The 13,852-nt window shown below is 46.1% G+C and overlaps 1 protein-coding gene across 2 annotated transcripts in view; it reads right to left on the bottom strand.

The window, feature by feature from the left end:
- The window catches only part of LOC143974054 (programmed cell death 1 ligand 1-like), a 119,088-nt gene extending 105,688 nt beyond the window's left edge, over window positions 1–13,400 (bottom strand). Inside the window, exon 1 of one of the 2 annotated variants that reach the window (XM_077475045.1) lies at window positions 13,274–13,400. The gene's annotated coding sequence lies outside the window, so the exon portion shown is untranslated. Of the gene's footprint in view, window positions 1–12,854; window positions 12,987–13,273 lie in introns of those variants that run through there. The other variant, XM_077475046.1, reaches the window with a different exon arrangement.
- Window positions 13,401–13,852: the final 452 nt, after the last annotated feature.

Genomic DNA, 13,852 nt, shown 5'->3' with positions numbered 1-13,852 from the left:
TTTTCACTAAGGAGCAAATGAGAATAATCATCAACTATCACTTCATTGTTTCTTGATAGTAACAGAATACTAGTAAGCATTTTTGGCTCATTAGTAATAGAGATTTGCTATGGTTTAACATTGTTGCCTGTTACAACAGCCTGCAGAGCATGGCTATATAAATTTAAGTTTAATCCGCTGTACACATTGAGCCTCCTATGAATGTAGGCTCCTTCTAAGCCCCTGTACACACGGTCGGAGATTTCGACAACCAAATCCGTCGGATTTTGTCCGTCGGATCTTGTCTGAAACTGTTGCATACACACGGTCGGACTAAGTTGTCTAAAAAACCAAACATTCAGAACGTGATGACGTAATTTAGTTACGATGGGACTAAGTTCAGGCTAGTAGCCAATAGCTTTGATGTAGGAATTTGATCTGAGCATGCGTGGCACTTGGTCCGATCAAAATTCTCTACACATGATCGGAGTATGTCCGATCGAACCAGTTGGTCGGGAAATATTTCCAACAAGTTGGAAAATTGGGTCCGACGGATATTCCGACGGAATCAGTCCGATGCATACCACACACAGTCGGATTATCCGACAACACGGTCCGATAGGACACATTCCGAGGGATTCTCCGACTGTGTGTACAAGGGCTAAGTCAGCTTGGCTTGTTCCAGAATATGGCTTTGTTTTCATCCTCTCCAGTCATAACCCCTTGCAGACCAGTGACATACCCGTATGTTGCCGAATTTCAAGTGGTTATACCAGGATGATGCCTGTAGCTGCAGGCATCATCCTGGTACCATTGGGGTACCCCTTTACTATTATTGCTGTATTGCTTTTACAAGCAGCGGGAGGGCATGCCTCCTCCCCTCCCATTACCTTCTGCAGCTTTTTTGGGCTCTTCTGTCCCACTGGGAGACCCGAACAACCAATTGACGCGTCCACCAGCTGATCAGAGAGCCGAACAAAGCCTAATTCGGCTTTGATTGACTCTCAACTATGGTGACCTGTAATGCCGCGTACACACAATTGGAATTTTGGTCGGAAAAAGGTCTGATGGTTTTCCCGACGCAATTCCGATGGGATTTCGCTCAAGCTGTCTTGTATACACACCAAATTCCGTCAAGAACGCAGTGACATACAACACGTACGACAGGACTAGAAAAAGGAAGTTCAATACCCAGTAGCCAATAGCTTCCATCTCCTTGAATCTGAGCATGTGTGAGCATTGCGCATCGGAATTGCATACACACAATCGGAATTTCCGATAGAAAGTTTTTCCATCGGAAAAATTGAGAACATGCTCTCAAATTTTTGCTGGCGGGAATTCGGCTGGAGCATACACATGGTCGCATTTTCAGATGAAAAGCTCTAATCGGTCTTTTTGCTGGCTGAAATTCCGATCGTGTGTACGTGGCATTAGCCGTGACCTGACATCTCTTCTGGTTTAGCCGGATGTCAACAGCGTCATTTGACAAAAATCTAAATTAAAACGATTGAATGTTTTTAAGATCAGAGGAGAGATTTGGGGGCTTATAGACCCCGGTCCTGTCCATAAAGAGTACCTGTCATGTGCCTACTGCTGTCACAAGGATGTTTACATTCCTTGTGAAAGCAATAAAAGTGATAAAAAAATTATGTGCTCAGGTGAATGTGCGCATCGGTCCCACACGCATGCAAACAGCAATCGTCCGACACTGCGAACATCAGATTATGGACAGTAATTATAGCACTAGACCTCCTCTGTAAATCTAAAGTGATAATCTGTAAAGACTTTTAAAGCATTGCCTATAAATAGTAAAATTTACGTCGTTTGTCACCTTTGCACAGGCATGCGCAATTTTACCCACTTGCCTACTGGCCACTTTAACCCCCTTCCTGCCAGGCCAATTTTCAGCTTTTGCACTTTTTGTATGACAATTGCACAGACATGCAACACTGTGCCCAAATAAAGTTTTTATCTTTTTTTTTGTCAAATAGAGCTTTCTTTTGGTGGTATTTAAACACTTCCATACCAGGCCTATTCTGGCACTCCTCTCCTACATGTAAAAAGCATAATTTTTTTGCTAGAAAATTACTCAGAACCCCCAAACATTATATATATATTTTTTTTTTAGCAGACACCCTAGGGAATAAAATGGCAATTGTTGCAACTTTTTATCTCACACAGTATTTGCGCAACAATTTTTCAAACATGTTTCATGATTTAAAAAATAACAAAACAGTAAAGTTAGCCCAATTTTATGTATGATGTGGAAGATGATGTCACGCCAAGTAAATAGATACCCAACATGTCACGCTTTAAAATTGCACACACTCATGGAATGACGCCAAACTTCGATACTTAAAAATCTCCATAGGCGACGCTTTAAAATTTTTTACAGGTTACATGTTACAGAGGATATTTAGTGCTAGAATTGTTGCTTGCGCTCTAACGTGCGCTGCGATATCTCACATGTGTGGTTTGAACACCGTTTACACATGTGAGCGGGACTTGCGTGTGCGTTTGCTTCTGAGTGCGAGCTACTGGGAACAGGGGCGTTTTCAATTATTATTATTTTTTTTTAGTTTTTAACTTAATTTCCTTTTTTAATTTTTACACTTTCTTTTACATTTTTTTTGATCACTTTTATTCCTATTACAAGGAATGTAAACATCCCTTGTATTAGGAATTGTTCGTGACAGGTCCTCTTTATGGAGAGATGCGGGGTCAATAAGATGTATTATTTATTTTTTGCTAAACAAACAAAAAAAGACCAAATATTTTGAAAAAAAGTTTTTCTTAGTTTCTGTAATAAAATTTTGCAAATACGTACATTTTTCTTTTTCACTGTTGTGCACTGATGGGCGCTGATAGGCTGCACTGATGGGCACTGATAGACTGCACTGATGGGCACTGATAGACTGCACTGATGGGCACTGATGAGGCTGCATGGATGAGCACTGATGAGGCTGCATTAATGGCCACTGGTGAGGCTGCACTAATGGGCACTGATGAGCCTGCACACTGATAAGGCTGCGATGAGGGGAGTGATTTGTTGCACTGATGGGCACTGGCTGGCACTGATGGGGCTGCCTGATAATCAGAGCACTGATTAAGTAAAAAAAAAAAAAAAATAGTATTGCGTACAAGGCTTCTTTACTTCTCTCCTTACAAATTCTCCACCTTTGTTTACAGTGTAAAGATAAGTAGACGTTCTCTTGGAAGGAGAGACTTCCCTTTTACTGCAGTAAGTAATGCTTGAAGGTTGAACTAGAGCTGATATTTCCTGTAGACAGGCAGAATTTTGAAGATTATATTTGTAGTTGTGTTAGATACAATCTATTAACCGGCAGTTAGCAATTTCATAAGTCTTATCAGTAAGTAAGCTCTTCCTCTTTAAATATTTCAAAAGTTTCCTCCTAATGTTATTATTCATAAGGGGGTTTTTTACTTAATCATAACAATTTGTATATTCATGTTCTAAAAATGTAGCTTTATGTGCAGCTTTATAGAAAACATTGCAACATTGGCCATGCAAATTATCAATCACAGAGCTACAAATTATTTCCTAGAAACTATGATTCATTTAGTTTCTTTTTCTAAGGAAAAACTATTTTCCAGGTTTTAAAGTGGAGTTCCACCCAAAAAAAAAAAAAAGGCATTACTGTGCATGAAATAATATAAAAAAAAAAACATTTGGACATTTTTTTTTTTTACTCACTTCTTAATGCCTGTTGCTATGTGGTCCCTTTCTCCTTCCTCTCCTAGGCTCCTTACGCCACTTCCCTCTGCGCTTCCGCTCGCTACTGCTCCTGGGAGATGTGTGTCATCATTTCCCAGGAGTCAGTGGGCAGTGCCAAGGGCTTTGTTCCATCACAATGGGTCGGGCACTGCCAATGCCCGTTTTGATGGCAACCTAGTACTTGATGCGCATGTACGAGATCGGGGAGAGAACGGGCGGTGCATGCTGGTCGCTCAGCAGCACTGTATCCCGGAACAGGATGCTTGTGGGCTTCACATGCCCCCAAGCAAAATGAAAACGGCCACCACTGCATTATCAAAGTTCTTTGAACAGGTGAAACCAGACATCGGGGGACAAATTATACAGAAGACATGAGTGTTACAATGCCATTGAAAATGGTTGTGAAAGGATTAAAAAAAAAATATCATTGATTGTAGTTGGAACCCCCGCTTTAAGAAACAAAAAACTTTGCATGAGCTACGGATTTCCAGAATAAGAAAATAACATGAAAAATTGCATCATTGCATTGCCCTAGTGCATGTGTGTTATGTCGCAAGTTAACATGATTTGAATTATAGTATTGTATTTAGGGGGCTTCTGTTACACCAAAACGTCCTAAAAATCAGACACGTGTCAAAATTTGTGCAGCAATGCATGGCAACACTGTGTGTTGCTAACTGTTGCAGCTACTTGGGGTGCTATTCAAACTGAATGGCACCATAATGTGTCAATGCTTATAACCAGTGGTGTCGGACGGGAGGGCTGAGGGGGGCTGGAGCCCCGAGTAGGTCCCCAAAAAGCCACGGGACTTGTGCATGCACAATTCTATTATTAGCCCCGAGCGGGGACCGATTTGACCCCAGGCATGGCCGAGTGACACAGCAGGTCCCGCCTTCTGGAGCCTGCAGCGCCTATGATGGACGTCCCACTGGTCAGGACTGGTTAGGACTGCAGGATGTCCATCATAGGCGCTGCAGGCTCCAGAAGGCAGGAATTACAATGCGACCGCAATGCTACATGATGATTCACAGTGGTATCCAGCTATCCTAGCTCAGTTACAGCCAGTGGCGGAATTATCAGGGTCGCAACAGTCGCAGTTGCGACTGGGCCCTGGAATTCCATCACTGTGGGGGGGCCCCGGCGTGGTTGCTTTTCACAGGGCTGTGAGTGGAGAGCGTGTCTCATGTAAACAGCAGCACAGAGACACCGGCACTCGGGAGTGAAGTTTCATTTTCCCTCGTCCTCTCGCAAAACACACAGCTGATCCTGCTCCCCCTTCGGCCCCCCTCCCCTCCTCTCCAGTGTTCTCCACGGGAAATGTGAGCTTGTTAGCTTCACACCTGAATGCCCGCGGAGAACACAGGAGAGGAGAGGAGGGGAGGGGGGCCGAAGGGGGAGCAGGATCAGCTGTGTGTTTTGCGAGAGGACGAGGGAAAATGAAACTTCACTCCCGAGTGCCGGTGTCTCTGTGCTGCTGTTTACATGAGACACGCTCTCCACTCACAGCCGTGCTGACCCCTCTCCAGTGTGTGTGTAGACTCGGGAAGATCCCGCCGCCCATCAACATCCATAGAGCTGCTGATCGCTGCCTCCCCCCAGGTGCGTGGGGGGGGTACAGAGATCTGCTGGGGGCCAAGGTGCACAGCGGAGTCCAGCAAGGTACAGCGAAACCTCTTTAAGGGGGGTGACTGTCTAGGGACCCTAAAGTAAGGGGGGCTCTCTGGGGACCCTAAAGTAAGGTGGGGTATCTGGGGATCCTGATGTCCAGTACCACTGCCACCCCTCCTCCAGTACCACCACCACCACCGTGCTACCCACCTTCAGTACCACCGCCACCCCTCCTCCAGTACCACCACCACCACCACCCACCTTCAGTACCACCGCCACCCACCGCCACCCCCTCTCCAGTACCACCACCATGCCACCCCCTCTCCAGTACCACCACCATGCCACCCACCTCCAGTACCACCGCCACCCCTCTCCAGGACCACCATGCCTCTCCAGTACCACCACCCACCCTCTAGTACCACCACCGCCACCCACCTCCAGTACCACCGCCACCCCTCTCCAGGACCACCATGCCTCTCCAGTACCACCACCCACCCTCTAGTACCACCACCGCCACCCCTCTCCAGGACCACCATGTTGCTCCAGTACCATCGCCACCCTCCTCCAGTACCACCACCACCCACCTCCAGTACCACCATCCCCCTCCAGTACCACCGCCACCCCTCTCCAGGACCGCCATCCCTCTCCAGTACCACCACCCCCCCTTCAGTACCACCACTGCCACCCACCTCCAGTACCACCACCACCCACCTTCAGTACCACCGCCACCCACCTCTAGTACCACCACCACCGCTCTCCAGGACCACCATCCCCCTCCAGGACCACTATCCCCCTCCAGGACCACCACCGCCACCCACCTCCAGTACCACCGCCACCCCTCTCCAGGACCACCATCCCCCTCCAGTACCACCACCACCCCTCTCCGGGACCACTATCCCCCTCCAGTACCACCAATGCCACCCCTCTCCAGGACCACCATCCCCCTCCAGGACCATCACTGCCACTCCCCTCCAGGACCACCACCGCCACCCACCTCCAGTACCACCATCCCCCTCCAGTACCACCACCGCCACCCACCTCCAGTACCACCACCCCTCTCCAGGACCACCACTGCACTGGTGACACAGGTTCCACTGGGGACACAGGCTGCACAGAAATGTTTTACTTTGTTGTACAGTGGAAAAAAATATAGTATCAAAATCATGCTTTTTGGGGGGGGGGGCCCTTCCTGATTTCTTGCACCGGGGCCCTGAGGTTTCTAGTTACGCCTCTGGTTACAGCCCACACATATTATAGCTCACTTATAGCTCTGAGACTGTAACTTTCCCTTTCACTGCTGAGTATTCTGTCACTAATAACGAATGCAGCTCTCCTCCACTGTCTGCATTGCATTCTCTGGTAGCTCTCCCTTCACTGCTGTTGCTCTACATTATTTATGTACTGCTCTATATTATTTATTTGCCTGTTCACATTGCACTTTGTTCAAATATTGCCTGCTGCATTCAGTACTATGCACTCTGTAATCCCTTGTGCTTTGTACAGTACTATTCTTTTCTATGGTAAGTTGTCTCTGAACACTGTCACCCATGTCCCCTGTCTGCTACAGTGGAGACAAACTCAAAATGAACTTAAAGTGGGGTACCCCCTAAAAAAAAAAAATTAAAAGTCAGCAGCTACAAATACTGCAGCTGCTGGCTTTTAATAATCAGACACTTACCTGCCCCAGGGTCCAGCGATGCGGGGGAACGAAGCCCCCCCCTCGCTCCCCGCTCCGCTCGCGGCGTTGTCATGCATACTGTGGGCACCCGGCTGTGGCTTCACAGCCGGGCACCCACTGCGCATGCGCGAGCGGCGCAGGGCGCCGTGATACGCCGTACAGTCACCTGGGACACATGACAGGTCCCAGGTGAATGTGCGGCGTGAGGGGAAGTGATGTCACCAGCCCGGGCAATGAGGAAGGCAGATTACGAGGGACCCCCTAGCAACCGGTATTTAGAGGTGAGTAAAAAATTTTTTTTTTGCCAATTATTTTTCTTTTTATTTTTTTACGAATTTTAAGCAGTTTTAATTTTTTGGTGGCAACACCACTTTAACATGTCATAACATGTCTTGCATGTGCTAAGCCTATGTCAGTAAGCACCACCCCTATCACACCTACCTCCCACACTTCATCAGAAGTGTTCCATCGCAAACACTTCACAACCAGAAGAAAGGGTATGTACTGTCATTTTTCCTCAGGAGAGAAAAATGACTGTTCATACATGAACCATCCATGATCTTCCGCCTGTCTCCATGATCAGTTCCTTCTCTGCTTCCTCTCTCTTCACACTCCAGTCTATGATCTGTTTCTTCATGCCTCCTCTCTTTTCACCATCCAGTCCATGATCCATTCTATCTCTGCCTCCTCTCTCTTCACTCTATGACCAGTTCCTTTTTTTTCCACATCTCCCTTTGCTTTCCAGTCCATGACCAGCTAGTGCTCTGATTCCTCTCTATTCAGTCCATAATCTGTTCTATCTCCGCCTCCTCTCTCTTCACTCTTCAGTCCATGACCAGCTCCTGCTCTGATTCCTCTCTATTCATTATCTAGTCCATGACCCCTTCTATCTCTGCTGCCCCTCTCTTCGCTTTCCAGTTAATGACTAGTTCCTGCTCTGATTCCTCTCTCTTCAATCTCCGGGCCATAACCAGTTCCTTCTCTGCCTCTCCCCTCTATTTCTTCTCTAGTCCATGACTTGTTCTTCCTCTGCCTGTTCTTTCATCAGTTTTCAGTCCATGACCAGTTTGTCCTCCACATCATCACTTTTTTTGCTCCCCACTTCATAACCAGTTCTACCTCTGCATCCCTTCTTTATGGAACATGGTCAGCTTCTGGTCTTCTCTTCCCTCCACGGCCCAGCAACAATCAGTTCTTGTTCTTCTTCCTCATTCTGCTACCTGCAATTAATCTCTGCTCTATCTTGCCCCCCCCCCCCACAATTATCTTACCCTTTGTCCACCAACCATGCTCATCCCCACAATATCTGTTTCCCAAATCTTCCTATAATGCTTTGTTTTTTATATCTAGGGCCATCTCTTCTATCTGTCCATGATCATGTACCGCTGTCTTCTCTTGTTTTGCACTGCCCATGACCATCCTTCTGCTTTCTCTCTTTTTCTCTCTCTCTCTCCCCCTCTCCCTCTCATTCACTCTCTCTCTCCCCCCTCTCTCTCTCCATGGTACCGTACTCATGCTTTGCCTCCCCTTCTCTCTCTCCCCTTTCTCTCTCCCTCTCCCCCCTTTCTCTCTCAATGGTACTCATGTTTTGCCTTCTCTCTCTCCCCCCTCCCCCTCTCTCTCTCTACCTGGTACTGTACTCATGTTTTGCCTAGCCCTCTCTCTCTCCCTCTCCCCCTTGCTCTCTCTCCCCTCACTCTCTCTCTTCCTCACTCCATGGTACTGTACTCATGCTTTACCTCCCCCTCCCTTTCTCTCTCCCCCTCTCCCCCCTCTCTCTCTATGGTACTCATGTTTTGCCTCCTCTCTCTCCCCCCTCTCTCTCTCTCTCTCTCCCTGGTTCTGTACTCATGTGGGAGGTGCGAAGTGCTGACGTCACCGCGTACTGCGCTAGACCCGGAAGACATGGGCAGCGTCTAATTGAGCCGGCCGGCTTGTTTATTTTAACCTGAACGCTTATGAGAAAGAATATGTATGTAAGTGCAATTCTTTATTTTTAATTGTTGTATGTATGAATTACACTATGGAGGCATTCTTGTTTTCCACATGGGGGAGAAATATTGCCTAGAATACCTCAGTGCCATATGTGACGTCTCTGTGGGAGCCACACTCCAGATCCTTAAAGTGAACCCCTGTCTGTGAAAAGGTTTATATGCCTGTGTAGATCTCCCTAAAAAGAGATCATAAAATCTGGTAAGCGACAGTGTGAATAGAGGTGGAGGATCTCTTTCTTGGAACAGGTCATCACTTTTCGGTTGTACATTTGTTATACGATGTCACGAGGAATAGACTTTTAAGGATACAAGCACATTTAAAGGACTTTTTTATTTCTTTAATTTGTTTGATCGGATGTTTGGGAATTTGTGTATATAGCTATTTCCTAAATTATTAATTATCTTGGAGATTGTGTCAGTTCACTGATCGTTCACTAGTATATTTGCACAAATAATTTTTTTGGTATCATAGGTCATATATGAAACATTTTTTCAGCGCAGCTAACAGGTTTGGAATGTACTCATGTTTTGCCTCGCCCTCTCTCTCTCCCTCTCCCCACTCTCTCTCCCCCTTGCTCTCTCTCTCCCTCACTCCATGGTACTGTACTCATGCTTTAAAATGAATCAATCAGCGCTGAACACAACAAATAAGTGAAAAATTAAACAATTAATTAAAAAACATGCAGCTCGAATACTATAGGTCAAAATACCAAATCCCACATTACAAAGTAAAAGCAACAGTACAGCGCATAAATTAATAATCTAAGTGAAATGAAAAAGTGACACTCTATTAGTGCATCAAAATACAAAAGTCCATAAATTTAAAGAACAATAAATAGAGATGTCAGAAAAAAAGATCCGCTGGTGCAATGTGCCTTCAATCGACAAAAATAAGTGGTGATGTGATTCCTTCACCAATAATCAAGATGGACTCTCACCTCAAAATATGGACCCCTGATTTAACAGACAGGTCAGAAAACGCATGTTCCCATCATGGGTAACTCACAGCATTCAGTAGATATAGCGGTAGTGCTCAGAGATTGAATCCTTTTCAGTATCCTCAATTTAATATGATTCCATAAAAAACATAAAAAACAAAATCTAGTGCTCTCTGTTTCCACAAATTAATTTAAAACAGAAGTAAAAGAGATACACTCACATTCTGGTGCACTGATCTCCAGTGCTGAGTGCTGGGCATGAAAACAAATGTATCACAACGTCCATGCATGGATCAGTATAGCAGCCTGCGGGTGGCGTCACGGCTTAGGTCACGTGGTCCGTACGCGTTGCGTCCCCGAAAGTAGGCGGGACTTCATCCACCAGATCAGTGCACCAGAATGTGAGTGTATCTCTTTTACTTCTGTTTTAAATTAATTTGTGGAAACAGAGAGCACTAGATTTTGTTTTTTATGTTTTTTATGGAATCATATTAAATTGAGGATACTGAAAAGGATTCAATCTCTGAGCACTACCGCTATATCTACTGAATGCTGTGAGTTACCCATGATGGGAACATGCGTTTTCTGACCCGTCTGTTAAATCAGGGGTCCATATTTTGAGGTGAGAGTCCATCTTGATTATTGGTGAAGGAATCACATCATCACTTATTTTTGTCGATTGAAGGCACATTGCACCAGCGGATCTTTTTTTCTGACATCTCTATTTATTGTTCTTTAAATTTATGTACTCATGCTTTACCTCCGCCCCCCTTTATCTCTCCCCCTCTCTCCCCCTCTCTCTCTCTCTGGTACTAATGTTTAGCCTCCTCTCTCTCCCCCTCCCTCCCTCTCTCTCCCTGGTACTTTACTCATGTTTTGCCTCCTCCACCTCTCTCTCTTTGCTCCCTCTCTCTTTCTCTCTCTCTCTCCATGGTATTCATGTTTTGCCTCCTCTCTCTCTCCCCTCTCCCTCCTCGCACTCTCCCCCTTCTTCCATGGTACTGTATTCATATTTTGCCCCCCCTCTCTCTCTGTCACCCCTCTCTCTGCCCCTCCTCTCTCCCCCCTCTCTCTCCTCATGATACTCATGTTTTGCCTCCCCCTTTCTCTCTCTGTCCCCATCTCTCTCTATGGTACTCATGTTTTGCCTCCTCTCTTTCTCTCCCCTTGCTCTCTCTCTCCCCTCTTTTTCCATGGTTCTGTGCTCATATTTTGCCTCCTCCTCCCCTCTCTCTCTATGGTACTCATGTTTTGCCTCCTCTCTATCCCGCTCCCCCCCCCACTCTCTCTCTCTCCACTGTACTGTACTCATGTTTTGCCTCCCCCTTTCTCTCTCTCTCTCTGTCACCCTCTCTCTGCCCCTCCTCTCTCCCCATGATACTCATGTTTTGCCTCCCCCTTTCTCTCTCCGTCCCCATCTCTCTCAATGGTACTCATGTTTTGCCTCCTCTCTCTCCCGCTCCCCCTCTCACTCTCTCTCTCTCTCCATGGTACTGTACTCATGTTTTGCCTTCCCCTCTCTCTCTCTCTGTCCCTCCCTCTCACTCCCCCTCTCTCTCTCAACGGTACTCATGTTTTGCCTCCTATCTCTCTCTCTCTCCCCTCCTCTCTCTCTCTCTCTTCCCCTCTCTCCATAGTACTGTACTCATGTTTTGCCTCTCACCCCCTCTCTCTGTCCCCTCTCTCTGTCCCTCTCTCTGTCCCTCTCTCTCTCTCCCTCTTTCTCTCTCTATGGCACTCATGTTTTGCCTCCCCTCTCTCCCCCCCTCGCTCCCTCTCTCCATGGTACTGTACTCATGTTTTGCCTCACCCCTCTCTCTGTCTCTTTCCCTCTCTCTATGGTACTCATGTTTTGCCTCCCCCCTCTCTCTCTGCCCCCCACTCTCTCTATCCCCCTCTCCCCCTCCCTCTCTCTCTCTCCATGGTACTCATGTTTTGCCTCCTCTCTCTCTCCCCCTCCCTCCCCTCACTCTCTCTCTCCATGGGACTGTCCTCATGTTTTGCCTTTCCCCTCTCTCTCTCTCTCTGTCCCCCCCCCCTCTCTCTCTCTCCATGGTACTGTACTCATGTTTTGCCTCCCCCCTCTCTCTCTCTGCCCCGCTCTCTCTGTCCTCCCTGTCTCTCTTTCTCCTACAAACACCTCCAGGGTATCTTGGTCAGCTCCAGCAGGTTTACACATCTGACAGATTTCTTTATTGTTTATCTCCTGCAACACAGTATCTAATACTTCACATAGGGGTTTCTTGTTTTTAGGGGAGGCACTTGAACCTTTGAACTTTTGTTTACACAAGTCCCAAAATAGGGGGCAGTCTCACCCAATTAGCAAATCATGGGGTAACCCCAACTCTCAGTGTAGCAGTTCCTGCAGTTGTGGACAGGGTTACATGGGCCATTGGATAGTCCTTGACCACCCCATGTACAGAGACCACTCCAATCTTTTTCCTGGGTATCAGATTTCCCCCAAACCTGTCCGATGGGAGCAGGGTAACCCCACTCCCGAGTCAAGAAATGCTATAACCTCCTGCCCATTAACCCGCACCACACTCTCAAGTGGGCTTAGATTGTTCATGGGACCAGTCGCAAAAGCAAACAAAAGCCACGTGAGCCAGAAAGCCGGTATGGAGCCACAGAACATTACTATGGCAGAAGTACTGCCCAGTGATGCGAAGGGGGCGGTACTAATGCCCGCATTCTCCACCAATTTGTAAGGGATCAGAGGGTGACAAGCCGGCTCAGACAGTTCAGTCAACCTAAAAGGCTTTAGTCAGCAAAAAGCAACAAAATTGACAAGCTTTGTCTTTATAGGTAGTTCAAACAACAAAAAAACTCTTCTTAGCAGTATAAGACAGTCCTTTAAAATAATGCTCAGCATCCCAGCCACAGCATATAAAAGAGCAAAGTCCCAGTTCAGGCAAGCTCACCCAGCAGGATCAAGTCATAGGTAACAGGGGTCCTTCCAGCATAAAGCTCCTCTCAGCTTTGATAGCTCAACAGCCATCTCTCTCCAAACACTATTCTCCTCTGTGACATTTTCAACTCAGCTGGCAATAAGCAGGTCTGAAGGGGAAGTGCCTGCCCTCTTCAATTAACCCCTTCTTAATCCTGCCCTGGGCTGACTCTACACAATATATATCAAGCTTCATGTTTTAAAACATACAAATAACTAGGATGAGCACCAACTCAATACACAGTTGAGACCATTCACTGCATCACACAGTGAATTAATTAATACTAAATGATTTGGATACATACCTTTTTAAGTTGGAGTCTACACAACATATTTCAGATCAATGTTGATATGCATTTATGAATAAAAATACAAAATCCATGTGTTATTTACCTTATATTTCTGATCACTTTCTATTCCTCTTCTAGATTAGCTGCAGTCATCTCTGTAGGCAGCATCTGTTGTAAAGCTTTCACTTTCACATCACAAAAAACAGTGACAGTATATGCTGTAAGCAAATGTGAAGGAAGAAATAAAGCATGTACTGAATGTATCAATATAAATCAAGAACTCTGAAGAATTTCCTGCTAGAATTTCCTGCTAGAATATGCATTTACTGAATAGTATGCAACAAAACAAACATTTTGATGTTACTGTAGCCCTTATTTGGGGGGTATGAGAAGTGACCCACCACAAACAGCATATTGCACTAAACCTGTGGGTAAATAAGGGAAGCAGAACCTTCACTAAGTGGAACAGTGGGTCTGATAATAAAGTTGGCCTCCACTCAAGACAGGATCTCTGTGAGCGGAGGGGATGCCCTTCCTGGGAAATTAACAAGTAATTTAATCAAACTAATTGAGAGCAGAGGATATAATACAGCCAGCATATATTATTAACCATAAGTATATAGATGCACACCAGTATTGAAATAATACAAGCCCTATATAAGAAACGATTAATAATAGCACA

The sequence above is a fragment of the Lithobates pipiens genome, unplaced genomic scaffold, assembly GCF_037356315.1.
Source record: "Lithobates pipiens isolate NorthernLeopardFrog02 unplaced genomic scaffold, aLitPip1_a1.2 Scaffold_13, whole genome shotgun sequence".
NCBI classification, from domain to species: Eukaryota; Metazoa; Chordata; class Amphibia; order Anura; family Ranidae; genus Lithobates; species Lithobates pipiens.
Note: the sequence above shows the minus strand (reverse complement) of the source record. Positions and strands in the feature narration are given on the sequence as shown.